Raw genomic sequence first — 27,488 nt, 5'->3', positions numbered from 1 at the left:
AAGGCTTCCCTGCACCACTCTGGCAGTATATGTGCACCTTAAAAATGGTTTTCCTTTTCTCTCAGGTCCTGCTAACATAGGAACTGCAAAACACTTAATAAACAAAAATCATCCAAAACCGAGATTTGCTTAAAAAGCCCAGTAGACATCAAATACACTAAGCCAGGAACAGATCTGGACCTCAAAACCTGAATTCAAACTTTCATAGACTTCCGGTTACATTTGTGGTGGATCTGAACCTCCTTCCTACATTATACACTGGTATCTTAAAATATACTGCTATGACCTCCAGATGCAATGATATTGCTTCTAATTCCTTAACAGAACTTGCTATTTAAGAGCTGGATCTTTTTGGTGAACCTGAGTCTGCGAACGAAGGCAAAGAAGGAGTAGTCAGCAGTATAAATATACCGATAGCAAGTTCTTGCCTTCCATACAGCAGCCGTAGACTTCTATTAAGGCCATAAATTGTTCACAACAGAAACGATGCTTTTGTTCTACACTTCTCATTTAGCCTGGTGAGACCTTGGGATTACTTTTAGTCATTCTGATATACCGTTTGTCAAATGACCAAAAGACAAGTTAAAAAAGAAACTTCGGGATAATCTGCTTTTAATGATGCAGAGAGAGGAAGACAGTAGTTGAGGAAACACGGGTCTCGTGAAGGGCTGCAAGTCAAGAAAAGACGGGTTTCAATTTGCTTCTCTTTTCATCTGCAAAACATGACTGGGATTCGAGCTGCTCTTGTAATAAAAAATAATAAATCATTTTAATGATTAGCAATTCAAACCAATTCCATGTTAAAAAGTCATGCTCCAAGGTCAACTGAGACAACATAGCTTGCACTTCATGCTAAAAATATCTGAGTGGTCGTGGAAGCTGGCCAGGAAAATACTGAACCAACATGATAAATCCCATACCTCCTGCCCCAAATACTAAATCCATTGCTAACATTTCAGGCCGGGCCACCAGCATGCCACATTCCTCCTCCTTTGCCGTTCGCCTCCGCAAAGGCATAACTCCCCGCGATGCCCGGGCTGCTCCAAAGCGGTCCCACACAGCCAGGCCAGACGTGTGCGCAGAGGCAAATACCAGGGTAGGCTGGAGCTCAATGGGAAGTGTCAACTGGGCTGATGAACTGCTACAGTTCTTCAAAAATATGGCAAATATCAGCATCTTAAGACACTACCAGCTGAAGGAACAAAGCTTTCTTTTGAGGCGTGAGCAGAATGGCCCCCATAGAGCCCGTGGTGGGAATCAATGGGGCTTCTGTCGGGCTGCTCCGTGCGGCCACAAATGCTGGGTCGTTCCTGAGCTCGCAGAGGAGGCAAAGCAGCAGCCATAGGAAATAAAGCGGCGTATTATGGAAGGACTCATCTACAGCCAGCAGCGTAGATAAAGGAAAATAAAATCCACAAAGCGGCAACCCAGATGGACAGAAAGAACCTGTGTTTTCTATCACACATAATGAAATGTCTGACAGAGCAACATCTGCAGTGGGATCACAGCTGCTGCGGATGAGAGGGAATATGAGTATTATTTTTCAATTGTAAGATGTGCTAAGCAGGAGTGCCTTTAAAATAATATGGCTTAAGGGAAGATTAAACCAGATGCACGGGGCTATCTGGCTTCTTTCAAGATGAAAGTCCAGCTGTGGAGTTTAACTTTGACAGTTACCACTAAAATTGATTGTAGATTCATAACTGATATGCGTATATTGTAGACCGTTACAGACAAATTACATACAGTGGTGGACATTAGAAGTTTTAGAGTTTTCTTGCAAATTTAAACCAAACCTTCTAAGTATGGCCTATGAGTTTGCTAAGCTAATTGTGCTATGTTGCATGAGCTTGAAAGGCCACAGGAATACCAATCATTTACAGAGGCAAAATGACCAAAACCTCTGTGTACCACTGTGCTTGCTTACAGTATTTTTAAAACATTCAGAAGCTGAAAACGACGATAATTTGTTACACCAAGCAAGCAGTGCTGAGAACCAAGCAATGAACTACATTTAATGACAGAAGATTGGTGGACATGCGTCCACGACAACAGCCCCAAATCATGAACGCAATCAGGAGAGGAATAGAAACCCTTGATTCATTTTCCCATTTAACCGTGTCAGATCTTAGGCAAGCCAATTAACCTCTTGCTCGGATCGCCATCTTTAAAATGGAAAAACGCAGTAAACTGCACAGGGCACTGCGACAATAAATACACGGTGCACTAAGAGGTATTCAAAACACTGTATTGCTGGGAGTTGCACAAAGATTTAAAATACGCCTCCTCCTCGCTGGTGGAACTTGCAGGCTAGGTCCCAGCTATCTGGTGTGCCGTGCAGTTATTTCAACTCAGATTGCATTTGTTTTGTATAGGTGTGAAAAGCTACTGCTCTAATCTGATAGCATTTCACTGTTTTAGATGACTAAATCCCACTGTTGGAGCGGAGCAATTAGTCTAAGCTAGTCATCTAGGGTTTCTCTATTGTCAGCGGAGGGAGATTAGGTATACTAAAGAGCATTACCCTCTCTCTGCATTGACAACGGAGTGATTAGATCCCTAACTTTCACATACGCACATCAGGCAAGACGAATCCCACAGATGTGACTGATGTGCAGGTGAGAAACCCCGTGTTTCTCTCGAGCGCTGCCAGGCAGAAAAGCACGTCCCCGCGCTGCTGGCACTGCCGCAGGGATCCCCGGCACCGCGACGGCCTGGCCTGTGCAGCTCAGGCACCTCGAGCGGGTCTGGCATCTCCAGACGTGGCTTGGACCTGGCTGCAGGACATCTCCAGCAATTTGGTTTTAGCCAGACAAGACTTTCAGGTCTGAAGCAGACCCATATCTTACACCCATACAAAGTCTGAAGTGGAAGATGGAGCAACCTCAGCTTCAAACTGGAGTATACAGAGTCTTTCCAGCATGCGTTGGGAAAGCAGACAGTTCATTTCGGTATCATCTCCTCCTAAAATCTCCTACCAAACTGAGCAATGCACAGACTGCAGTTCTCATGTCACTAGAAATTGTAGAACACAAGACCTAGCGTTGCTAAAACCAAAGTACGCTGGACAACTTTGCTTAGCAGTGTGAATGGCAAGGAGACTCATGACACCTCACCTCTGCTTTTATTGGGGTTTTGGCTTGTTTTTATCTAGAATCAATTATTTCATTTGTTTGTCTGTTTTCTCTTTTGATCTTTTTTCTTGTTCATACAGCCTTTAAGATAGCTATACAAGGTAGATCAAACTTGGTCTCGGTCTCCAGCAACCTGACATCTGAGAGATTACACTGACCAGGAGAGCAATAACCATATGGTTTTAGACAGTCCCACATTTGCTATTTGTATTACACATGTACAGACAGGTTACGATTCTTTACTCTCACAGGATATGATAGCAAGACAAAAACACAGTTCCTCACCAATATGTATCTTGACACAACTTCATGGCAAAACCTTATCGCTCAATCGTGGAGGCAGTTGCGTGTGTGCATGCCACGCTGTCTTCAGGACAGATATTAACTCTGCAGACACAGTGCATGTTCATCATACCCACAGTATCTAAGGGTGTCATCTCTGTGCACAGGAAAAGGAAAATTACTTTCAGACTCCTGCAGTAAAGATACAGCAAAATCATGGTCTTCTGGTTGAAGCATGCAACTGAGAAACAGCTTAACACGTGCCAACAACTTCTTTTGGTCGATCTTTTGGATTATATACCTACTTTTCCTATCTGAGTCACGGGGATAGCAATGACCTGGCAAAACGCAGGCCAGCCTAGGGGATGCAAGAGGTCTTTTCTGGCCTTGCCTTTTCATCTAAGGGCATCAAAAGCACATCATGAAAATTAAACACTACAGACAAAAACCACAGAAGCACACAATGCTGCAGAAAACTGAAGATTAATATTTGGGCTGCAGGGGAATAACAAGTTTCTTATTTAGAGCATGCAGCAAGACTGGTACCCACTGCCTCCGTCTGCAAGAAAAGATGCTGTTCGACAGTGCTGACTCTGGGCTTCTCCGCATCTGGAGACAGAGGCCACAGTAGGAACAACCCCCCGTTTATTCAATGATGTGCTTTAGTGCTTCCCCCCAGCCTTGACAGGGAGGGGAGAAAAGTTGCAAACCACAAGTTCGGACACACACTCACACACCAGGATGTTTTTAAAGACAGTACGCTGCTTGAAACAACTTACAACTGGCCAAGTTGTGATTTGCAGACATGTCTACTCTACGGAGTAAATAATTTACTTGGAAAGATCTACATGTCATGAGAACATCTGGCCAGCAACTAAAGAGCAGGAGGATAAAGCTGACCAAAAAAGCAAAGAGAAACAGAAGAGACAATTGAGCACCAGATCTGAGAGAGAGAAAAAGAGGGGGAGAGACCATGAACATTGCTGGTTGTAGAATACTTTATTTTCTCCTTTAATTTAAAGCCTATTTAAGGTACAAATAGAACCTGCTATGTCTAAAGAAGAATATATTTTATACCTGTGGTAATGCCAAGATCATCACTTTTGGATATGCTGCGCGGAATATCACAGATCTTGTGTTCTCATGAGCACAGTCTAACAAGAATGGACCTGCACAATACATACAAACGTATAAACTGTGTATATTAACACAAATGAATGAATGGGAACAATGTTAATAATTACTGATGAGAATTCAATGGCTACTCATCCTCTTAAATTAAAATTAGAGAAAAAAATCGTATTTAACAGTTCTATCATGCCTAATCTAAAATGGTCTTCTGGTGCTCTACACACAAGAATCATTTCTCACATCAGTGAAATGTATCCAACACTACAGATAAATATGGATATTTAAAAACAAGTGGTAAGGACAGAGAGTGAATAAAATGATCAAGTGAAAATGAAGTCGAAGTTTAATTTCTTCTGGGACCTGGGATCTAGACGAGAGAGTGTGTCCACCAAGAGAACTTTAACCAATGAACTGTGATAAGTGGACCTTACTCCTACACTGTCCTACAGGAAACATAGGCTTCTTAGAACAACTCATTTTTCCATCTATCAAGTTGTCTGAAAAGGTAGCTAATGTAGCACAGTTCTATGCAGAAGGGAAACAAACTGGAAGTAATATACTTCAAATCAGATGAAATGCTCTTTGGTTGCAAGTGCTGGTTGAGAACTCTTGATTCATTAGCTGGCTTAGACTTTGAAGAAAGGAGAGTTTACAGAATATATATTTCCTTTTAGATATGTTCTGAAGGGAAGAAAAGAAATGGGTCACTCTCTATACAGTGGTCAAAAATAAAATGGATTAATAATTACAAAATAAATTGTAATGTTTTATAATCAAATTACAATAGATATGTGTTTAGATAGCTTTTACCCTCTCTCATCAATTTTACTGCATGCTAGAAAAAATTAAGTCAATACTTTATACTCTCAACACTTCATATCATGTGGATGTTCTTCTTTTCTCTCTTCCTCCCCTCCCCCCCCTTTTTAAAGTCTATTGGTATTGATTAAATAAAAAGAGCTGGGATATAAATCTTCAGTTAGATTTACTGCACAATACATTTTTCTTTGACCTTTCCCATGTCATCAGACACTTGACAATTTTGTGCAAGTTGTTCAAAAGTGGCTAGCGATTTTTAGTGACTCTGGTGCCCAAATTCACACGGTTTCGTAGGGCCTGTTTTTCAGAGTCAGGATGTTGTTTTGTGGGGAGGAAGAAATAAAACAGACCCTGTGAAAATGCCCTGAAGATGGAAGCATTTGAAAACCCCTGATGAAAACCCACCCAAGCAGAGGTTCATAGAGCTAAAGCGTTTCTTAAAATGCCAGAGCGCCAGGTTTTGAAGACAAAGGTTATCAAGTTCAAATTTGCTATTATTAGTCTGACATACAATTTTAAAAAGAAATACACATTTTCTAAAAGTGAGGTCTCTAACTAGGGAAACCATCGCTGAAGGATATCTTGACACTGCGTAGTGTCAAAATACCAAAACCTAAGTGAAGTAATGGTGGTAGCATAAGTAAAGGAGTCAATTCGCTTGCAAATAGCTCTTTACTGCAGCAGAGAGACTGATTCCACTAGCTTGAATATTTTAGTGGACAATCTAAGTAGATCCCAAGCTACAGAGGTAGGAACGGGTCAAGCTATACCAAAATAAAGGTAGGGTCCCAGGTTGTGAACAAATTGAATCCTAATGCTGAGTCCCAAGGTGAAGGTACTTTGCATGACCAATTTCTCTGTTCTTTCCTGTTCCTTCAGACACGCTTTGGCCTGATCAATCCCACTTAACTTTGGGCACTCAGTAGAGAAATTCAAGAGCTGAGTCACCTTCAGCTTCCTCCACCCTCATCAAAGAAAGCCAGATGCCTCCACTGATAATTCAAATACGATGCACCAAGGATCTCCCTTTGGCTAGACGAGGTGCCTGGGTGAACTAGGGTCCTCACCTCACCTCAGTGAAGCACCAGTAACTAGATGAGAGATCTCCATGCCTATCTTACCCGGAGATCTGCTTCCAGAAAAGTATTTGGGCAATAGGTTCAGACACCCTGCAATGACATTCTCTCATGAATTGGGCTATGCTATGCTGCTTGCATTTTTGTCTCATTCCTAGCAAATGAAACTTCTTCATATGACACAGATGTACATGTAGCATGTCCAAAATGCCCTGAGATTATCCTCTGGAAAAAACTGGCAACAAAAGACCCTCAGTTTCAAATGCTTTCCATGCCCTTCAACTGAGAAATGCTCTTGAGGCAAAGAAAAAGGCATAAGAAAAACAGACATACACTTTTTATCTGCCCCTTTACTACCACCACCAGCAGACAACTCAGCTTCTCATTTCCTGTAATAACGAGATGCTCAGATACCACTTGTCAAAAGCAATTTCTGCATCTCCAGCGGTGGATTTCCTGCAACGCTTACCACATTGCTAGTGCCAAAAGAAGGTCCGTGGAGCCCCAGCAGGCTTTGGGAAATGAAATGGGAGAGGAGGGAAAGCCCGGAGGGTGAATGGGGTGCAAGAGGAAATGAGTCATTTGCACAGATTCCTCCCACCCCAGAACGCAGGAAGATAATACCGCGGAGCTGCACGGCGGTTGGCACTTTTGGGATATCCATCTGCACTCTTGAATCATTTGGCACAACGCATAGTCAGCACGCAGCCTTGTGGGACATGTTCAGCTGGACACAGCCTTTTGGTGCTAGCAATGTGTTGGAGACTTCGGGAAAACCTGCACTCTGATCTTAACAGGGGAAGTGCCAAGAAATCTGTGAAAGCACTTATATATCGCAATATTAAATGCTTGGTAAGTCTCCAAGTTTGTTTGTGCCTTCAGTGTTCCCAAATCCACATCATTCATCTTCATTCTGCAAGGCCAAATCCTGCAAAATTTGCTGAATGCACTTAACTCCAAATTAACAACCTGTAAAAACGGTTCTTCCCCTCTTCTCATATGCTGTTGTGTGTAAAATCTACACCCCAAGTTAATTTCTTGCTGACCTTGTGCTGATTAATGCAAATTAAATTACATGCTAATTGCCCCAAATGGCTTGCATGCGGCCCAGAAATCAGTTCTTTTTGCTGGTGGTAAAACACATTTGTGATTTTTGCCCACTAGTTACATGGAAGTCATTATTAGTCTTCCAGCATCTTCAAAAATCCGATGTTTTTGCGGCACCTTTTGGAAAGCAAAGAAAAATAAGCTAAAAAAGCATTATTAAGTTCTGATCCAGTGTTGCAGAAACCTCACTTCTACCCCATGGGAGGAATTTTGTGGCTTGTTCGGAGCTCAAGTTCCAAGAGGCATTTTACAAAACCTTGAGCCAGTTTTGTGAAAGCCGTCACTCTCTAATCCCCTTGTGCTTGTCAGCAGAGCGCACAGGCACTTGATTTTGGACGTCTGACTTGATTAGGGGTGGGGGAAGAAGGCAGGGAAACGGCGACTGCTTTTTTAGATTGATCCTGCAATATTCTTGACACTGAAAAGCGAACAAGGAATTATTTCAACCAGTGATACTGGACAGAGAAACTCTTTGAAAGGGGCTGTGTATTGAGTTCCAGGATATCCGTGTTATTTTGGCACTAAGCCTGAATCCCAGCCATCAGACCTGATGTATAATGGTGCGCTGGGGCTCTGGTTGGTAATTGGCATGGTGATCAAATGCAAAAGCTCCCCAGCCATCCCTGGAGTGTCCGACATTTAAAGTACAAATGCATTTTACATTTATGTCCAGCAGTGGGGATAAAATTTGATTTGTGTCATAAGGAAGCTAGGGGAAAAAGAACCCCAAACGTGAAGTTGTCCAAGATAACGGTTGTTTCCTCTTCGCAATCTTTGCAAAAGTAAGCAATCATATTCCCTGCCACGGGCTTATCTTTTCTTGGAGGTAGATAAATGAGATTATGTCCATTTCACAGAAGGAGAAGTTGCCACAGAAAAATTTAGTAAATTGCCCAAAATTACACATGCAACATGAGGCAGAGCTGAAAACAAATTTCATTAGGAGAAGAGCAGTGGACTCAGATGGTGTTCTCCTATTACTGTGCACTTGAGGACACAAGTCTAGAGCAGATCTGAGTCTACCCTGACCATTCAGAGGCAATATATGCTCAGACCAAAAAGGCACAAACCATCTTCCCCCATGCTCCCAGCTGCAACCGTTCTTACCCCAACATGGAAACACAAGACCTGGCAGCAGAAGGCCCGACAAGCACTACTGCAAAAGGCCTTGAACCTTAAAACATGGGAGGGACAAGGGAGGTTGAAGTCACTCGTCATTTTCATGCCCTCTCTAGTCATTCAAAAATGATTAATTGAGTAGGATGAACTGATAAAAAGGTTATATATACACATATAGTAACCCTGAAGTGAGCTGGTGCCTAAGAGATGCTTTTTTCTCCACGGCCTTTTCCACTGTCATTCCACTACCACTATTCCTCCCCACCTTTCCCAATATCCCTGTCTTTGTATGGGCTTATTTAGGTAACATTCCTCCTTTCTAGATATTGACTTTGACTTCTACTACAAACTGAGGCTGCCAAAGTCCCAGCCCCCAGCACTACTTAATCAGACAGCATCAGCTCACTCTGTTTTAAACATGAGCTCAAAGTCAATGTTTAGGAAGGTTAATAACTTTTACCTCATTATGTAAAACTTCTCAATCCAGAGACCAAAGTGTGACCATCGACCACGTGAGCTCTGCTCCACAACGCTTACCCTAAGGGGCCTTTGCTCTTGAGTAATAAAAGTATTTCCCCTCCAAAGTCTCTCTTGAGCAGAGATCCTCGTCACACTCTGTTAAATTATGTGTGATGGGTCTGTCGTTAGGATTACTCTGTCGGAGAGACAGCTTGGAGGCTGCCAGCTTCATTAAAGATCTTCAGTGGGACTTCATGGGGGCCTTTCACTTACCCTGAGCAAACAACAAACACACCCTTTGTGCTCAAGAACAAAGGCAGTTTTTGCACTTTTGTTTGATGTCAATCACAACTCGAGATTAAAGCTGCTGTTCTGAGTATTTCAAAGTTATCTCCCCCCCCAAAGCTGCTACTTTCAATGTTCACTAGGCACTTCAAAAAGGTTTACAGCAAAAAACCCCCAAACAGAACAATATTAATAACAATCTGCCTAAGAAGTGCTACATATTTTTGGCAGTTGAATGCATTTCACTTGTGTATAAGACTTAGGAAACCAAGTGCAGGAGTAACATATGCAGGTACTGTGTTTTTCTTAATCGCTTTGCACCAAGGATGGGAAAACCGGGTTGGATTTGTAAGCAGGGATTTCTGTGTTAAGTTTGAAGGAGAGCAGGCTCTTTTCCACTGAAGGAAGTGGAGCTCATCCCAACTAAACCTGGCACTAGGGACAATGGTTTCTGTTTTCCTAGTAAAGGGTGCAAATGGGGGAGCTTGTAGTAAATCTGCACAAAAAACAAGCTGGATCTCTCAGAGACAACCCAACACACATTGCCACATAGCAGGGTGCTCTAGGACGTGTCTACCTCCTTACTCCAGCATATCTAAAGGGAAACAAGGTGGGCTGCTATAAAAGCTGCAAAAATTAGAGCAGGTATTTGCAGATCCACGAAAGAAACAAGTGATCAGCAGTAAATCAAAAGAGCTTTCTGGCACGGGGCAAGGAACACATGAACTCAATGTTTCAACCACACATGAGTCTCCTTCTGTCCTGATCTGTTGTGGATAAAAATTTGAAGTCTCCTCAATGAGGCAGAGGCTTGCAACCCCCTTTCCTCTCAAAACAGTCTAACCTGATTATGTTTATCAAGTTGATCCAGAGCGGCTCTTCCCAACCTGTGCGGACAGCTTTGCGCTCTGCTTGACTGTTCTCCTCGCCTCCAGCTAAATTAGTTGAGTAGACAGAAAATGTTACTTCTCACACTAAGCATCCCCTCAGAATATAAACTAAATGAAGGTTCACGTTGTGCTCCCTAAACCTTTAGTGCTGTCAAATGATGGATGGGACTGCTCTGAACGCAGCAGCCCTCCCCTTCAGCCCCGGTGTCAAACACTGGATACAGAAGATGAGACAAAGGAGCCACCACGCACCGACCAAGGGAGGACTGAGCAATAGCTGCAAAATGCTTCTGAGAGCAAAGGAGTGAGCAGTTTCTGCAGAGTTTACCTGCGCAAGAAGGTCTAAAACTTGCCAAACCAGAGGTTCACAGAAGCACGCTTGTGCGGATTGGAGTTCTCATTTAAAGCCCTTTCTGTTCCAGTCATATTTAGCAGTGTTGAAACTGTCAGCAGATTGTGATCTCCTGACATTTGGAACTCCTTTCTAGGCCCAAAACAGCTCTTACAAAACACTTTCACAAAATATTGTGGAAAGTCATAGAAACCCAACAGATCTGGGAATGACTGTGGAAATCCTGGGATCTCGGCATGACTTTTAATTGCCAGTTCTTGTAGAGGTCCATCTGATGGCACCCAAGTATCTTTTTTAAAGCATCTGGGTTTTCTGCTGATGCTACGTCAATAATAGGTTAGAAAACATATTTCAAGTTCTTTATGACTGACTAGCTACAGAGAGGACTGTAAATTTGACAGTGACTCAGAGGCCCACCTTGTTACACTTGAAAGTAGTTCCAGGATGAAATGATCTAATTATTGCAAGCAGCAGTAAATGTGGTTAAATCCTCAATTTCAAGTCAGAAACCCTCATTTGGACATAAATTATACAGCCAGCCTCACCAAATGATGTGTGCTGATGTGGTCTGGTAGCACAGCACTCAAATGCATAGCAGCCCCATCATTAATATCGGGTTTGCTTTAAATAATGAAACAAAAGTAAAAACGTTTCCCAGAGGATACAAACTGTAAAGAGTAGAAAGTCATACTGTGGGCAAGAAAACAAGTTCTGCAGTTCAGGGCATCTTCTTAAAAGCAAGCAAGCAGCCAGGAGACGCACTCGGGGGACTTCTAGTCCACAGGAGCTTTCCCATTCACTTATTCAATGTGCTTTATATTAGAATTGATCATATTGAGGTTCGTCGTTACGATCTGTTGAGGTTTGTTGTTGCAATCTAAGGCAGCGTTACAATTTGCAGACCACTCATGCTCTGCGGATTTCTTACAGTATCGAAGAGCCTTCATCTCCTTATTTCCAGTTCATAAAACTACGCTGGGAGGAAGGGAGGGAAAGATCTTACAAATGGTACCGTTTTCCCTAAGCAGCAGTTAGAGGAATTGCACTAGGAAATTGCACTAGGAATGCAAAAACTAAACCCAATGCAATGGCTCACTCCATTGACTTGATAGTTGCAAATTACTATTATTTTTAAGAGCTGCATGTACTTTTCAGTTTTATTTTGTTTTTGCATGGGTAGCTCCACTTCCAGGCTGGCAATGAGACCCTTGCTGTGGGCCGAAATGCTGATGGCGAGAGGGCATTTCCAATTGCTCTGAGCTGCGTTTGCTCACAGGGCTGAAGTGAAAAGCCCTGAAAGAAAAAATTCATCATTTTAAGCGTCTTGACTGAGGCACAGCGCAAGGAAATACATAGACAACAGCATATCCATGAAAGCCCCGTTCTTGGCCTCCTTGCCAAACAGAACAGAAGGACATCCCGTGCTTTTCCAGAGCCTGAAATTCATACCCTGCAAATCAGTGGGTGAAGTCAAAGGGCTTTGGCTTCAAGGAAATGGTTGTACAACATTTTCTAACAGTGAAGAATGTGTTTTCCCTATTCTGCACAGCACAGTCCAACTTCACCTTGCTGAAAAGTTCTTTGAAGCCCTTGACCTCCCCTTTCTGAAGCTGAAGAAGACTAGGAAAACGTACGTTCAAAACAGATTATGGTATTCAGCTGCTCCTCGGAAATTCTCTATGCAGCACTCGTAGATCAAATTATTTTCATTATATCATTTGGTCACAAAGAATAGTGACATAATTAGAGAGCTAAATAGCAACAGTTTCCTTCTGGTAAATTTGCTGTAGCTAATTTTGTTAATAAGACCAATAATTGTTTTACGCTCATTCAATATGTTAAGTTTACCTAATACTAAAACCAATCAGAACCTTTAAATTAATTTTGGCTTCATTTCTAAAGGAATCAATGTCATTATTAATCATAAAAGGAGTGCCGAGTCAGACTGAGGATGATAAATCTCCTTTGGGCTTATTTGACTTTCATATTTATGGCTTGGCTAAGGTTATTATGAAGGCATTTTCAAGAAATGCTGGAGGGAGAAAAGGGACGAGAGGGAGCTGGGAAACACAACTCTCTCCCGTGATGCTGCTAGTAACTTCAGCAGAATGCATGTGGACGTTTCGATTTCTTCAAGTTTTGTGCATTTAAGCCTGGCAAACACGTTCAAAATAAAACTAGCGACTCCGACTGCCAGCCTACAGACCCCTAAGATGTACAGTTTCCAACCCGATATTTTTGAGAGTGGATTTGCAAGCAAGCAGCAGAGATGTGAGGCATAGAGCGGGTGGGATTTTGCACGCCTGGCCTTGGCGCTTTTGCTTTTAAAGCATCAGGGAAACACCGAAACACTCCGACTACAGTCGCCTTTGTTGCATTTCCAGCTCCGCTGCAAAAAACTTGCAGGCGCTCTCCTAGCTACAGTCCGACAACTCAATGCACGGCGATTCGGTGCAATGCCCTAGGTAAACGCGTCCGATTTTCACCAAGCCGGCGGTGCCCACCTCGCTTTTCACATGCTTTGCCAGGAGCAGGTCAGCGCCCATTGGCTGTGTGGGGAATGTCACCGGCGTTGCTATTGTCATAGTAACGTCTGAGCTCAGCTCGGGAGCCGGCAGCCCCCGGGCCCTCGGTGGAGAGGCTGCGTGCACGCGCTCACGTTTAACTCTCTCCATCAGCCTGTGTCCGGGGCAGGACACACAGCCATTGGGATTTAAGCACGGTACCTTATTTTCCTGTTGTTTTGAAAGCGAACGCCCGTGTTATGCTGCAATGCTGGTGACAAGGGTGCTTGTTAGAATGTGTCATGCCTTCTGCCAAAGAGGATTTTATTAAAATCAGAAGCCCAGATGTGCTTGAGCTCCGGTCTGAATCCTGCCTGTATCTTCTTTCAGTTACAAGAGCAATCTCCCAAACTTCGAAACCCATGAAGCATGCAGCAAGCTTTCCTCCATGGGCATCCTTCCTGCCCACGGCATCCCATAGGAACAAATCAGCAGAACCCAAATCAGCAAAAAACCACTCCCCTGCTGCACAGCTCGCTAGATCTGCCCATTGCCAAACACAAAATAGATGTTTTTGAACATATAGGGCAGAATGCATTTTGTTAGCGTAATATACCAAATCTGAACAATTCAAGCAGAAATAGTTTCCGTGTGGGTCTCACAAAGACACCCTTTGTCTTTTCTCGTGTCTTTTAATAGACAAACCTATCAAAGGAAAATGTTATGATAATGTATTGCCATGCTGAGTTAATTGTCAACTGCAAGTTACTTAAGTATACTTTAATGATATGTTTAAAGTCTTATTTTCAACCCTAATAGCTATTAATGGCAGGAAGAAAAAAATGAAACCAATTTTCCCTAACGTAGAGTGGAGCTCTATTAAGCATAAGTGAACAAAATTCTAAATATAACAAATTCTTTAGGTATTCCAGCTTGTGGGAACGCACAGTGTCCATATTGCAGTCTAGCTACACACCACTTTATGGGCAGCACTTATATAAGATCACACAGCATCGAGCACGCCAAGGTTGGATTCAGTTTTCACATGGCATGAAATCATTCCCTAGGAGAGAGACGGGTGAACTGAAGGGATAATCCTTAATCCTTGGGATACTACCCAAAGGATTAATTCAGTATAGAAAACCAAGGAGATATTAAATAGGGTCTCCACAGATTGAGAACCGTAAGTATTTCATGGATAGCTGACCCTGTGGAGGCAAAGTCAAACAAAAAATTCCTCCTAGCATCCAAGACATCTACAGTCAAGCTCAAAAAAAGGTTTCTGGATCCAGAGACTCCATCCTCAAATTACCTTCTGTTCATTTCAACTGCTCCACTACACTCAACACCCAGCACACGTCTGCTCTCCCTCCATCCACATGAGTGGATTTCGCAAGTCCTGTGCAATGTAACGGCCTGTTACAATCTTGAATGACCCGTTGTCCCCTACACCAAGAATTATAACCAATATAAGGCAGGAAAATCATTGATCTACATGGTACCTTCTATCTCAAAGATGCCATGACTGCGAACAATTCATTGCCAGGTATTTGCAGCTTTTTCCAGAAAACACTTCCTTTTCTTATTCATACACCAAAAAAGATAAGATTGAATTTTTTATGTGAAACAATCATAGATGACAGCAGGACATCTTCCACACTCTCCTGTGCTGGCCTTTTAAACATGCTAATTGTATTAAGGTATTTAAGTGTCAAATCATTTCATAATAAAATGCATGGAGAAAATTGTTAAAAATGTGAAAAATTGGCCATTGTCAGTCATTACAAGTTCAGCTACTTTCCTCTATGTGGGGGGGGGGGGGGGGGGGGGGGAAAGTACTTTCATTACTGCTTTGCCTCTTGCATTAGCACTTCTGAAACAGTCTGATGAAACCTAATTCCTTGCTATTCCACTTTTCTTGGGAAAAAAAATTGCAAGTTGTTTTCTCCACCTTGGGAAGAAGGTACTTGTTAGGAAACACTGTTTCACTCAATCATCAGCTTTCAGTCTGCTTAATTTAAGCTACTCTCAAATCTTACAGCTATGCACACAGCAAAGTCACTCAGAAGAGGGAGATTTTCAATGCCAGAGATGCGGCAGTGTTGAGTTTCCGTTGTGACTATTTTGTTTTGCAGGATCCCAGAACTGGGCATGAACCTGTCAAATGTCAACACGTGTTCTTGTTTATGGATTTTTAAGGCTTTTTTTTTTTTTTTTGCTTACATTTAAAAGCAATCTTCTTCAGCATCAGATAGGCTTCAAAACCAAATGCCTTAACATATAGACATCTGAAAGAACATATGTTTAGTTTTGCTGCTCCCTCTAAACAAACAACATAATTACAATCCTGGGGTAGAGTCACTCTCTTATTTTTCCAAAAAATTTCCAATAAGAAGATAAAATGTCCTGAACTTGAACAGTCCTGCTACATGCATGTATAAAGGCACATGCTGGAGGCAACTCAACCTAGGTGAAACAGTACATCATAAGAAGGATTCCTAGAAGAAGGGTGACAACCACAGTTTTTTCTTAGAGCAGGGCTCTTCTGTTGGGTTTTGTTTTAATTTAAAGGCAGACAATATTCCCGGTCAAGTCAGGTGAATGGAGTAGACAGCAGTCTAGCACAAGTCCCCAAATTCTCCCTCAGTTTGTAAAAAAGGCCTCGTCTGAGCAGGACCTTCAAACCTGGACCCTCACGTTAAAAGCCTGATGGTTTCTTGACCAAGCTCCTTTGGAGTCTCACAAGGTGAGGCTGAAAAAACCAGGTTGAAACTCAAATGTCCCTCCCTTTCTGCAGGAGCCTTTAGTAAAAGGATTTATACAACTGCAAGAGAAACCAGAGCTCCCACTCGCTGCCATTACTACCTTTAAGCCCTTGCCAAACAGGGGAGATTTTCACTGCGCTGGGCACAGAAGGGAGGGAGGAGGAAATTTTGTGCTGTGTAAACAAATACACTACCTGAAGGGGAGTAAAAAAGCAGCAAAACTTAAGGAAAAAACTTTAAAAAAAGTATTCAGGATCCCCCATCATTCCTTTAAAGTGAATACTTTGTAAGGGCAGATGGATTTTTTTGTTGGATTTTATTTTGCATGGAAAATTAAGCCTCATGTCTCTGGAGATGCATCAGACTACAGTCCATCCAGACAGTCACCGCAGAAAAGGCCTGGAAAGAAGATGCCCAAAATACTACATGGAGCATTTTTAAGTTCATTCTTGCAGTTTCTGTGGCTCTGATAATCACGGCAACACAAACGCTTTCCTGCCTGAGTCTGTCGTAACTTCATAATAATTGCCCCTCTGTTGAGGGGGAAAAAAGAAATAAAAGGAACAAACAATACGGGTATTATTATTATTTCAACTCAAAGGCACCAAAATCAATATTTAATGATAACAGTATCAAACAGTTCTTGAAAGAAGGTTGTATTTCCTCTGACAAGTCCAGCAGCATTATTTTAAAACTGCCAGAAGAACTTGTTCAGGAAATGTTTCGGGGAAATGAAAGAGTAAACAAAAATTTTCCGTTGTTTTTCCATCACAGTCCATTTATTTTCCCTATCGTTGCTGCTTTAAAAAGCCATCACCAAATAATTAAATCCCTCAAAAGAATATATTTAGGAGATTGTCACATAAGAAGATGACATCTTACAGAAAGGGACTTCTCTGTATATTTAGCTAATTGATAGTTTCCATACCACCAAGTCTGCCTGCGTGTTTTATTCTGAAACAAAAACTAATTTCATAATAAGCAGCTAGGGCTAGAAATTGAGTTTCAGTGGGTCACACTTAATCCCTTTTCATCTCCCACCAAATCAATCGCTTGCTTCAAAAAACAGAAAAAAAAGCTTAATTGCCAAAACAAAACAATTAGCGATATCAAACAAAAGCGCTTGCTTTGCACGCTCTCCCTCCGGTTCGTCACCATGCGCGAGATCCAAGAAAGCAACAGTCACCCGGAAGATCCGAAAATTGGGCCCAATTGGGCAGCCCGAATCAGTGGATACTTCTCAAATGTGGGCGTTTCAAGAGAATTTCGCAGGAGCTGAACAGCTGGCATAGAGGGAAGCAAGGCCGCCTTCTCTCCTCCATCTGTGGTGGCAACCAAGTTGCTGGAGTATCTTTCCCATGGCCGGGAATAAACTTGCACCTGGGAAGCACAAGGGGAGTTGCGGGGGCAGCATCCCTTGCAAAGCAGGGGACTTTCAGCATATATTCTATGTAGGGGTCTCACGCTTATTCGCACACGTGTTCCCTCTACATTGCATGAGTGGCGTCCAGGGAATGGAGCATAGGTGTAGATGATTACCACCCTACAGCTGCTTTCTATGCCAGAGAGACATAAAAAAGACCCTAATGCAAATGATGACTGTCCCTCTCATTCCCACGCTCACGTGCAAGAGTGCGCGCAAACAACCTCCTGAGAAAAATGTGTTCTGCATACCTCAGGTGCTGATTAAATTTATTCTTGATACGTAGCAGCTTTACACCACCATGACAGTGATTTGCGTGGATATATTAGCTTTATTACCATAGCCCCCGTTGGCCCTCCTCGTGCCCCAGGACCATCTGAAAGAACAAGGGGCCCATGATCTTCCTCAATTACACCGGCATAAATGAGATCAGGACTTGGCTCTGTGGCTTCATTTCCCAGTACACAGCACCAATTTAGGTAACTTTCCAAACACGCGATCCATCCGCAACACTATTTAAGTTCAACGGATTTTAATATTTTGCTTTCAGGAAAGGAGCAAGTCTTTTTCTTCTTATTTGGGTGTTTTGTTTGCTAGTAAATGGGCTGCCACACATCAGTTACGGCAAAGTAATCAGTGTAATTTTTTCACTTGCTTTACAGGGGAAAAAAATAGCAAAATCCCTTCACCCTGCCCTGGCTCAGTTCTGCAAGGCAAAGCCCTGTTTATGCACATCATGTTCCCCCCATTCTTCAAAGTTTATCCCGGTATGCAAAGACCTTACCATCCGTGAAACCTATGGGAAATTATGAAGTGATTGACTTGATACTTATTGCAATTTGACATTATGCTTCTCAACCTCCAGGGTCCCAATTCTTGCTGAAGTTACCCAGATTAAGTATAATGGTGCTAATGAAATCACTGCCAGTCTACAGAGGTGCAAACTGAGAATGGATTCTGCCCCAAAACTCAACCAGTACAGAAACATGACCATCTCGATGGGGGATGAGCTTCTTTCTGTACACAATTATATTGCTTTCAAATCGCATAAACTCTGTTCTTAATTTTACTAATTTAGCTGGTTCTAAGCATTTGGGCTGTAAATAGAGATTTGTATCATTAAATACTCTCTGACTGCTTAAAATCAGATTGAGAGTATGAATGAGATTTTTTGAAAGTACTCTAAAAAAGAAATGAGAATATTATATGTAATGCATCGTCACACCTGATGGTTTATAAAATGAAACTACTCATTACTTCAGGTTTCACAAAGTTAAAAAGAAAAAATAAAATCCAGTCAGACTCCCCTTTCTTACTACCCGCCTTAATTGCTTAATATTTTCAATAGTCATTCCCCAGATCTTCTCATTCTTACCTGTAGCAATGAGGAACAAGGCAGCCTATATTAATCTCATTCTGGCATCACTTACCGCCAGTTATATAATTGCATTCTAGACAAGCAAAAGGGTTTTGAAGTCTGAAAGTCATCAATATCTCATTTTTACCTGGGCTCCAGACACGAGGAGCATCTCTACACAGGGCTAAGAATAAAACCAGCATTAGAAAAAACAATTTGGCCTTTGGTCTGTTACAAGCCCTTCTCTATCCAAGAGGCCTGATGTTCACTATAGCTCTAAAGCTAGGTCCCTGGAACATGAACCCTAATTAGATAGCTGTAAAAAAGAAATCTTCATTACACCATAGCTAGGTAGTTTAGGCCCAGCACCAAGAGAGTGCAATTCCTGTGTAATCAGCTGGATTTGTTTCCTAGGTCTCCACATTCTGATAAAAACAACACAGTAAAGTTCCTATAACTTGCAAAATCCAAAGCTTCAGACTGTAAAAGCAAGCAAGCAAGCAAGCAGTCCCATGCGTTGGGACTGACTTCGTATAGTCTTACTTTCCCCTGATATGTGTTGACTTCGCTCCTTATGTTGTGTTCTTCAGGCTTTGATCCTGACAAGCTCTCTCTGAACTGGGCTTACTAATTTTACCAGGCATGTGCATACATTCTTCTTCAAACCGCTCTTAAACAACATGTCTATTCCCCGAATCAGATCTTAGCGCTGCGACTTCTTTGTAGGGCAGGTTCCTACTACCTCGCAGTCACACAAAGCACCTCGGAAATCGTGTTTTGAAGAAAGGAATGTTAATAATTAATTCAGTGCATACAAATCCCCGACATCCTTTTCAAAACCAGGCTGTTAATTACTGCTATTTGTGGCAGTTTTTCTACAGCTTTCCCTGGCTGGCACTCTCTCGTCGAGCCTCGGCGCAGTCCCCTCTCCTGTCGTGGCACTGCCAGTCAAGCCAACAATCTCGGATCGGAAAACCACAGCGCAGGAAGGGCAACGCCATGAAATTTGAACGTTCGGTGAACAGATTGGTGAAGATTCCCCAGGGCTTGGTCGTATTCTTCTTGTGCGTGTGCCCACCTCTCTCCCCAAGATAAGAAGAGTCACCCAAAAGACACGCTGTTATGATATCAACTGGTTAGTATCTAAATCAAAAATAGCTTTTTATTAACTGTCGTTTCAGAAAGATATCATTTCACCTGCTTGGCCTTACAAGGACTTTTACGTTTATGAATATACTACACAACCCTGAAAGAATTCATAAGTTTATTTATGTGCAGAAGTTGCTATAAATAAAAAAAATTACTTCTAAGACATAATGCTGCAACCGCTTCTCTCCAGAAGCCTTCAAAACTCCCTAGCATTTTAACTGAAGATTTTTTTACAAGCTGGATATACAATTATCTCTGTAGAGTGGCAGGAATGCAAGAGAAATAAGTTGAAGGCAAAATGTTCACGGAGTTCAAACAGCATCACATGATGCTACATTCAGCATGGCATGCCTTTGAAAAGGCACCATCAGAAATCTGAAGGCTTCAGTATATTCCTCATCTAATATCTGTTTTGGATAGGACTTACAAAAGACACTCTTCGCTTTGATCAGGGAGTTATATTTAGATAGGACTACACGAGCCAAATGATCTTTCCAACAGATTCATGCCTTGTTTTCTGTCCACTGACTATCCAAATAGGTCCCTGGATGGTGATAAATGAAGGGATTTGCTCTGAGAAGTTAAAAAAAGGAATAGCCCATCACTAATCAGATAAAACAAGGGAATATTATTTGTAGTGATGATGTGCTGCTTTCACATAACTTCAGAGGCCTCGGTTTCTCAAAACACTATGCTCATCTCTAAAGTCAGTGAGGCTTAAACAAATGCTGACATGCTTTGCTGAAACATGGCCTTGAACCAACATTCAAATTAAAAGGGAGAGAGAGAGAGAAAAAAAAAAAAACAGAGTACAGAAGACACCAGCCACCCTTTGAGTTTTGTTCCTACTTAACGGACAGATAGGCGCTGCATAGAAAAGCCACGTGATTCGAACGTGCCAGGTGTCAGGAACATAAATCAGAGCATCTGCTTCTAGCATCGTTTGCAATACTACTGGGCTGCGCTAATTTTTTAAAAAAATGTATCTAAATCTATTATGGTAAGTAGTGAATTCTGTCACACTGCAATGATTGGAAGACGATCCTTGTAGAAATCAAAGGACTACGTCTTACATTTTTAATCAAATGGTATATGGTCTGACTATCGTATTATCCTGTTCTCTGCTGTCTGAAATGTCACAGCATATCTTGAGTGCTGCTGTTTTTGCTATCTACAATTATATTGCTGACTACGGCAGCTTAGGAGGAGGAATTTCAACACAGCAGCAATGATGAGAAGATGGTCATCTAAGATGGGGTCTTCAGCAAAGTCAATGTTGGTTTCTGCTAAACAGAATGTTGGAATTTCCCATCTGTTTAAGGGTGAACAGAGTTAAACTGGTCTTGAGAGCGCTGTGGAAATCCTGGTCTAGTCTGTGAATCTGGATATACTTTTCTTTTGCTCTCTCTCATTACTCTTCAAATCTCAGGAATCCCCATAAAAATATCTTTTAAAAATTTTGTTAACCTGTATTACAACCTTACTTAGCAAAATGAACAAGCCCCTAGAAGCTTGTCTAAACAACACACCAAAACACAGGTTGAAAATGTAAAAGTTGGACCTGGCTTATTAATAACAGTCCTCAAAAGAAAAGATTACAATTTTCAAAGACTGTGTTGCGAGAAGAACCGAAAGTCTTTTCAAATCATATCTGGCATTGAAATAAAGCAGTGATTAATATATCAAGGCACCTTTAATAATCTGAAAAGCAAACTTTTTATTTTATTTTTTACATCAAATTCTTGGCAAATGGAAATCACTCAAACTGTTTATTTCAGTGGAGCAACAAGGCTCAAGAGCAGTGTGAAGCTCTGTCAGGTATGAGGCCTATTATTTCACATAAATGTAACCAGACAGAACAGCTATCAAAGTATGTTACTAAAAAGGGATGGTTTTATGCAAACAGACTAACTTTATTAGAGGCTCAGCTAATTCAGAGGCCCAGAAACAGATTAGTTGAAAATTCCCCCAGCTCCTTGACATCTAACAGTATCTTTCCCTAACTTCAACCCTGCCTACAAGCAGGAGGCTCGTGAGATCCTGGTAAGCAGCAACCAATGCTCAGGGAAGGAAAGCACTCATGCATGTTGTTGTGAACAGATTTTCCATCTTTTAACACAAAGATATTAACTTGTGAAAAGAAGGCAGGTTTGAAAACTCAAATCGAGGAAAACTTAACTATTTAGAAGTGCTATAATCTTGATAAGGTATTAGAAAAGAAGGAAAAAAAAGAAATCCCTCCCCATCTGTGTTGACCATTTCCAGGCTTTTACGACACTGCTTGAGAAGCCTCTTCCCTCAGCGTTGCATCCCTCAGGATGCGCTTGTTAAATAGTTCCCACCTTTAAAAAGCCAAGCTCCAGAGACCCATTAAACCGACGAGGTTAAAGATGATAACCTTAAGGGTGAAACATTAAAAAAAGAAGTTGTGCTGTTGACTAGAGTGGACAGAGGTACTCACAAGGAAGGCCAATCCACTCAACCCACTAACGCTACGTTTCACATTCGATTAAAAACGTGCCCCTCAAAGTGCATGGAAAGGGCTGAAACACGGCGGAGCTGGTCCACTCGTGCTCCAGCCAAGGTTTTCTGTGAACTTGCAGGCCACTGGCAGAAACATAAATCATCTTCCCATCCCCTCTCCCCCCACCATTAAATCACTGCCAGGAAAAATGTCCTCTCCTGTGAAACCCAGGGGGGAAGATGTCCCTGCGGAGAAGGTATAAAAGACTCTTAACATGACTCTCACTAGCCTGTGTGGGTCCATCGGTGGCTCCTAGCCAGCAAAGCAATCTTATAGTCTGCTGATCTGTGAAAGAGTCCTCTACAGATCGTGAGCCAGCTCCGGTTCCTCTTACAAAAACACCCCTGCAAAATAAACACGCTGGTAGCTTTGGTGGCTGTACTTTGCTGGATTCTGTTATCGTTGCAATCACAGAGAGGTTAAAAAGATTTAAAAAAGGGCTGCAGAGAGAAAAAAAAATATATATATATTTAATGCCGTGCACATTCTCAATTCTCTTTTCAATCCCCCGGTGTTGTAGGACGCTAAATGCGCTGGAAATTTAAATTGGCATCCAGCATCCAAACCGGTGAAAGAAGAAGTGCAGCAGACTAGAAAATGAAAGAAGAAGCCAAAAGGCAAAAAACTCTGAGCGCAGCTGCCGGCATATTTCCCCTTTCTCTGCCCCTGGTTTGCAAGTTGACATGATTTTCTGATTTCCAAGGAAAGAAGTTAACCTCCAACAGAATGTCAGAGTCTCTGCTGCTCGACAGGGGTTGATAGCATTTAAACCTCTGCTAAAATTAATCCTAACTTGTAAATAAGAAGTGGATTCTCTTAATGATAAAATGGGGCCAGTTCTTTTTCTTGTATTAAGTCTCCTGAGTAATGGAGCCTATTTTATAGGCACAAAAGGCACTCTTCCCGCTAGTTGAAATTGTGTTTTTTTGTTTTATTAACAGAGTACCTGTGGGTCACTTTACAATTTAATCCCTTGTTGTGGTTCCCAGGCCTTAAATTCTTTAATCTGGTGTAATAATAGATTCATTTATTGCTAGGTAGTGTTGCCTTGAATAGAAAGATACAGTGAAACCTTTTTGTCATTACAGGTAGGAATAGAAAATATGTGCAATACCACAGGATAAAGTCAGATATTTTAAACATCCTATCTTTGCACTGTAGAGGGTGCATCTCAAACCAAGACCATTTTTACTTTTACTGCGCCCACACTGGCAATGTCAAGAAGAGAAGCCAAGTTCTTTACAGGCTGTGGAGATGGCCTCATCCTAAGAGGCAGTCCACCCAGGTCAAAATGAATTGGCAAGACACTTTGAAAAAGTGCATTGCCTATGTACATTTTATTGCCCCACTTGTCTTCTATCTGATGCTTTTCTAAAAGGGTAAGATTCTGCCATTATGCAGATATTTATTTCTTCAGGATGTTATTGGCATTTGTATGAGTGGGGGCATCTGGGGCGGGAAGCCGGTCTCAAGAAAACAAAATTCAAATGAAAGGTTCCCATGGTCATTCTGGGTTACTTAATAAGAATATTCCATTTTTGCCGGTTCTTGGAGCTGGAATAATCTAGCCTAGGGCAGGCTCTTCCACCACTTCACCTGGTTATTTAATTAGGCAAACATTAACAGTGGGACCAAAGAGGGAAGAGTATGGGGAATCTCAAAGATGTAGAACACATATCAGAACTGCAAACATCTCTGTTGCAGGCTTCATGATACAGCTAAAGGAATGAAGCCTTCCTATGAAACCATCCTGGAAAGACCAGCTCATGAGAGCTTCTTATTATGAGCATATCTTTTAAAATTAGGATGTTTAATAATTGTTTAGGGATCTCTTTGACACAAAGTTATCTCTTGCAGGGATCAGTGACACAGAAACGGGACAAGTTTCATGAAAGTAATTATGAGATCTGGCTCTTTTTGGGCCATGTGTTTTTGTCTCCACTAATACACTGACCACTGCAAAGGTCTTGATTTCAGGGGGTACCAAAAGACCTCTCCTTTCTTCCGTAAAAAAATTGAGTGGTTGTGATTCATATATGAGATCCACTGACCAAAAGATAGATTTTTCAGAAGTACCTGGGTTTCTAATTCTTCTGGGAACCCAAAATTTATTGTACTCTTCAGTATTTGGGCTCCTAAATGCTTAAATATTTTTCTGCTATGAAACTTGGTTATTTTGAAAACCGTACTAATTCCAATGCTTCCCCTTCCCTCTATGAAACATAATTGATACAGACTCACTAAAGAGGGGATATTTTTTGGGCCACAGTTTAGCAAAGGTTGCCTGCGCAAACACTTATGTAAATTGAGGTGGTTTGACTTGGAAAAGAACCACCACATGCTTCGGTGTAAGCATCTTTTTGAAGCCTTTTTGTCATTACAGGTACGAATAGAAAATATGTGCCACACCACAGGATAAAGTCAGCTGAGGCAGTGTTTGACTCTCAAGGTTAAACAGACTAATCAGAAACCCAAAGAGAAACTGAGGAGTGAGCCTGGGGAAAGGGGAGAGGGAAAGTTAGCAACTTTTGATTTGCTGTAGTCGTCCTGATGGCTTAAATTCAGCCCATCACACCCCATTTTTATATTTTTAATTTTGCAAAGATCGGTAACGAGTAAAATTTTGCTTTCTGCTGTGATTGTTTCTGTACCATTTGCATTCACAACATCAATATGCAAAGTTTCATCCGTGCACGCTATCATACGAAAAGTAACCCTGTGCATCTCCGTACCCTACTTGGACTATGTCTATCCATAAAATCCTAGTGGCATCAGTTACCAATACACATTACATTGCAATACCTGGGACATAATTGGGTCTTTTTATGTTTTTTTTGTTACTTAATGATCATTTTGCCCTAGCTTGTTAAGATGATCTATGCATTTATATTCCATAACTCTATCTTTTGGAGCTATAAGGAGTTCAATTTTGATTTCTTTGAAATCAACTTCACAAAAACTGTTTGACCATAAAAGCTAATTAGTAAAGACTCTCAGTGTTAATCATGTGCAATAGATTATAGCTGCAGGATGCAAAAAGACCATTTCTTCCATAATAACTGCAGCATTTCATCATCTTAAGCTACACAGCAATGTAAAGGTAATGACATTTTTATTTTATCTTTTTATGATGGGACTCATCAATATCACTATCTATTTTCAGGTTTTTTTACTAACAGCTGCTGGTAATAGCCACGTGAAGTCTCTGGAGAATCATACAATCAATTTCAGATGCTAGTATGCTGCTGAAAATGAAGATTTTAAGATCCCAAGAAACATTAATGGCATGCAGCCTAATAATACAAACTTTTGCTCTGTCTTTGACTCATTCACATTACAGGCAGTTAAAATGGCCTGTTAAAACTGTAAGACAAAGCAGTTTGCTTCATTCTCTGAGGCCAGGGGACTTCTGTATTCTCAACCAGGAGTGGCCTCTGAGCCTAGAAGCTCATTTCTCTGCTTGGGCCCCCATTGGTGAACCAGCTCTTTAGGGACATTCCAGGAAAAAAAGCTGAAGCAGAGATCCCGACACAACTCACGGTCCCCAGGGACAAAGAATTTTAGGCAGGTAACAGTTTCATGAAAGGTTAAGGCCAGATGGCTCACCATACTTCCTGTGGCTTGGTATGACCCTCAGTGACTTAAGGAACTAAAATCATCTAGCGGTAGTTGACCTGAAACTGCCCTTCCCATTCAGAAAGACCAGCATGGTCTGCATCTGCAGACGTTGGTGAGCAGCTTCGTGCTGGGTGGAGAAAAATCTGAGAAGCTTCCCTAAGCATCACACAATTCATGTGTTGCTTGCAATCGATTCTTCTTATTATTTGATATTTGCCAAGTACCAACAGTGTTCTGCGCCAGCAGGTAAAGGCAGGAAGAAAAGGTTCTTGTCACAAAGAGATTGCCATTTAGATACACTGTGTACTGACAAAGGAGAGTGTAATGGGAAGCAAGGAGTGAGCAGAGTAATTGAATGATGCATTTAAGCATACATTTTGTTATCTCTGTCGGGTTTTATGTTTGTTTTCTTCTCGACTTATCAAATTCGATGTTCATACTTTTCAATCATTCATTAGCTTAAACAGTTCTCTTGTGGTTTGCCCAGATTAGGAAATGAGGCCTGGGACAAGCTAAAATGAGGAAGAAGGTGGGTATTTTGTTAAGCTGAAGCAGGTCGCATCACTTCTGGAACACCTTTTGCTACTTACTCATTAGCATTTACCACAGAGCTGCCTGACGGAGACCAGACTCCCCCGAATTGTTTTATTCATTGCAGCAGTGAAGCCTTTACAGACAGGATAGTTTGCTGGAGACATTTCAGGTTGGCCAGCCAAAACTCAGGGTAACCAACTCATTCAACCCTTGGAATATAAAAGGAATTTAGGCAAAATTTGTCTAACGTGACAGATCATGGAAAATGAGTGATCTTTTTAACCTCTGCCAGTCATTAGAACGTATTCTGTGAGGCAGCATAACAGAAGGATAGGTTTTTTCCTCTGTAAGAGATTGAGAGATAAGTTAGTACCATCCATTTCACATGGCTTTAGATGTCTTCAGAGAAGGTCTCTGCACCTGAATCAATAACTCAGGTTAGCAGGAAGCAATCCATTCACTTATCCTGAATAAGTATCTTTGGAAAAGATATCTGGAAAAAAAAATTCAGGAAAGATATTTAGAAAAGTGCCTGTTTTTCTCTGCTGGCCATAAAGGAAGCACAGAAGGGCCTGCCTGGATGAGGACGTCTGCAGTGTTGATACCAACATGTAATTAGAACGTGTTGTTTAGGATTCATCCAAGGTCTCAATCAATACTCCATGGGAAACAGATCAGCAAATGTTACAAGCCTAACAAATGCCAGATCCACATAGATCCTTCCCAGTGGAGGCATTTGGTACTAATTCAGTAAGTAGGAACCAGGAGCCATTCAATAACCAGGAACCTATAAATCATAGCATGGCTGAAATATGCAGTGTTAAGAATACAATAATAATTAAACAAGCATAAACCATACCAAAATTTCAAGTTTTCTAAAGTGGGTAGATTTATAGGTAGTCTGTACTTTAAGTTACTTTCAAAGGAAGTTAACAATAAGAAGAAGAGGTTGAACATGCA

The 27,488-nt window shown here is 41.6% G+C and overlaps 1 protein-coding gene across 2 annotated transcripts in view; it reads right to left on the bottom strand.

Annotated features, from left to right (window-relative positions):
- CELF2 (CUGBP Elav-like family member 2) overlaps positions 1 to 27,488 on the bottom strand; it is a 515,386-nt gene that overhangs the window by 231,121 nt on the left and 256,777 nt on the right. The gene's annotated exons all lie outside the window — the stretch shown is intronic.

This window comes from Dromaius novaehollandiae, chromosome 1, assembly GCF_036370855.1.
Source record: "Dromaius novaehollandiae isolate bDroNov1 chromosome 1, bDroNov1.hap1, whole genome shotgun sequence".
NCBI classification, from domain to species: domain Eukaryota; kingdom Metazoa; phylum Chordata; class Aves; order Casuariiformes; family Dromaiidae; genus Dromaius; species Dromaius novaehollandiae.
This window is presented reverse-complemented; position numbering and strand designations above follow the sequence as displayed.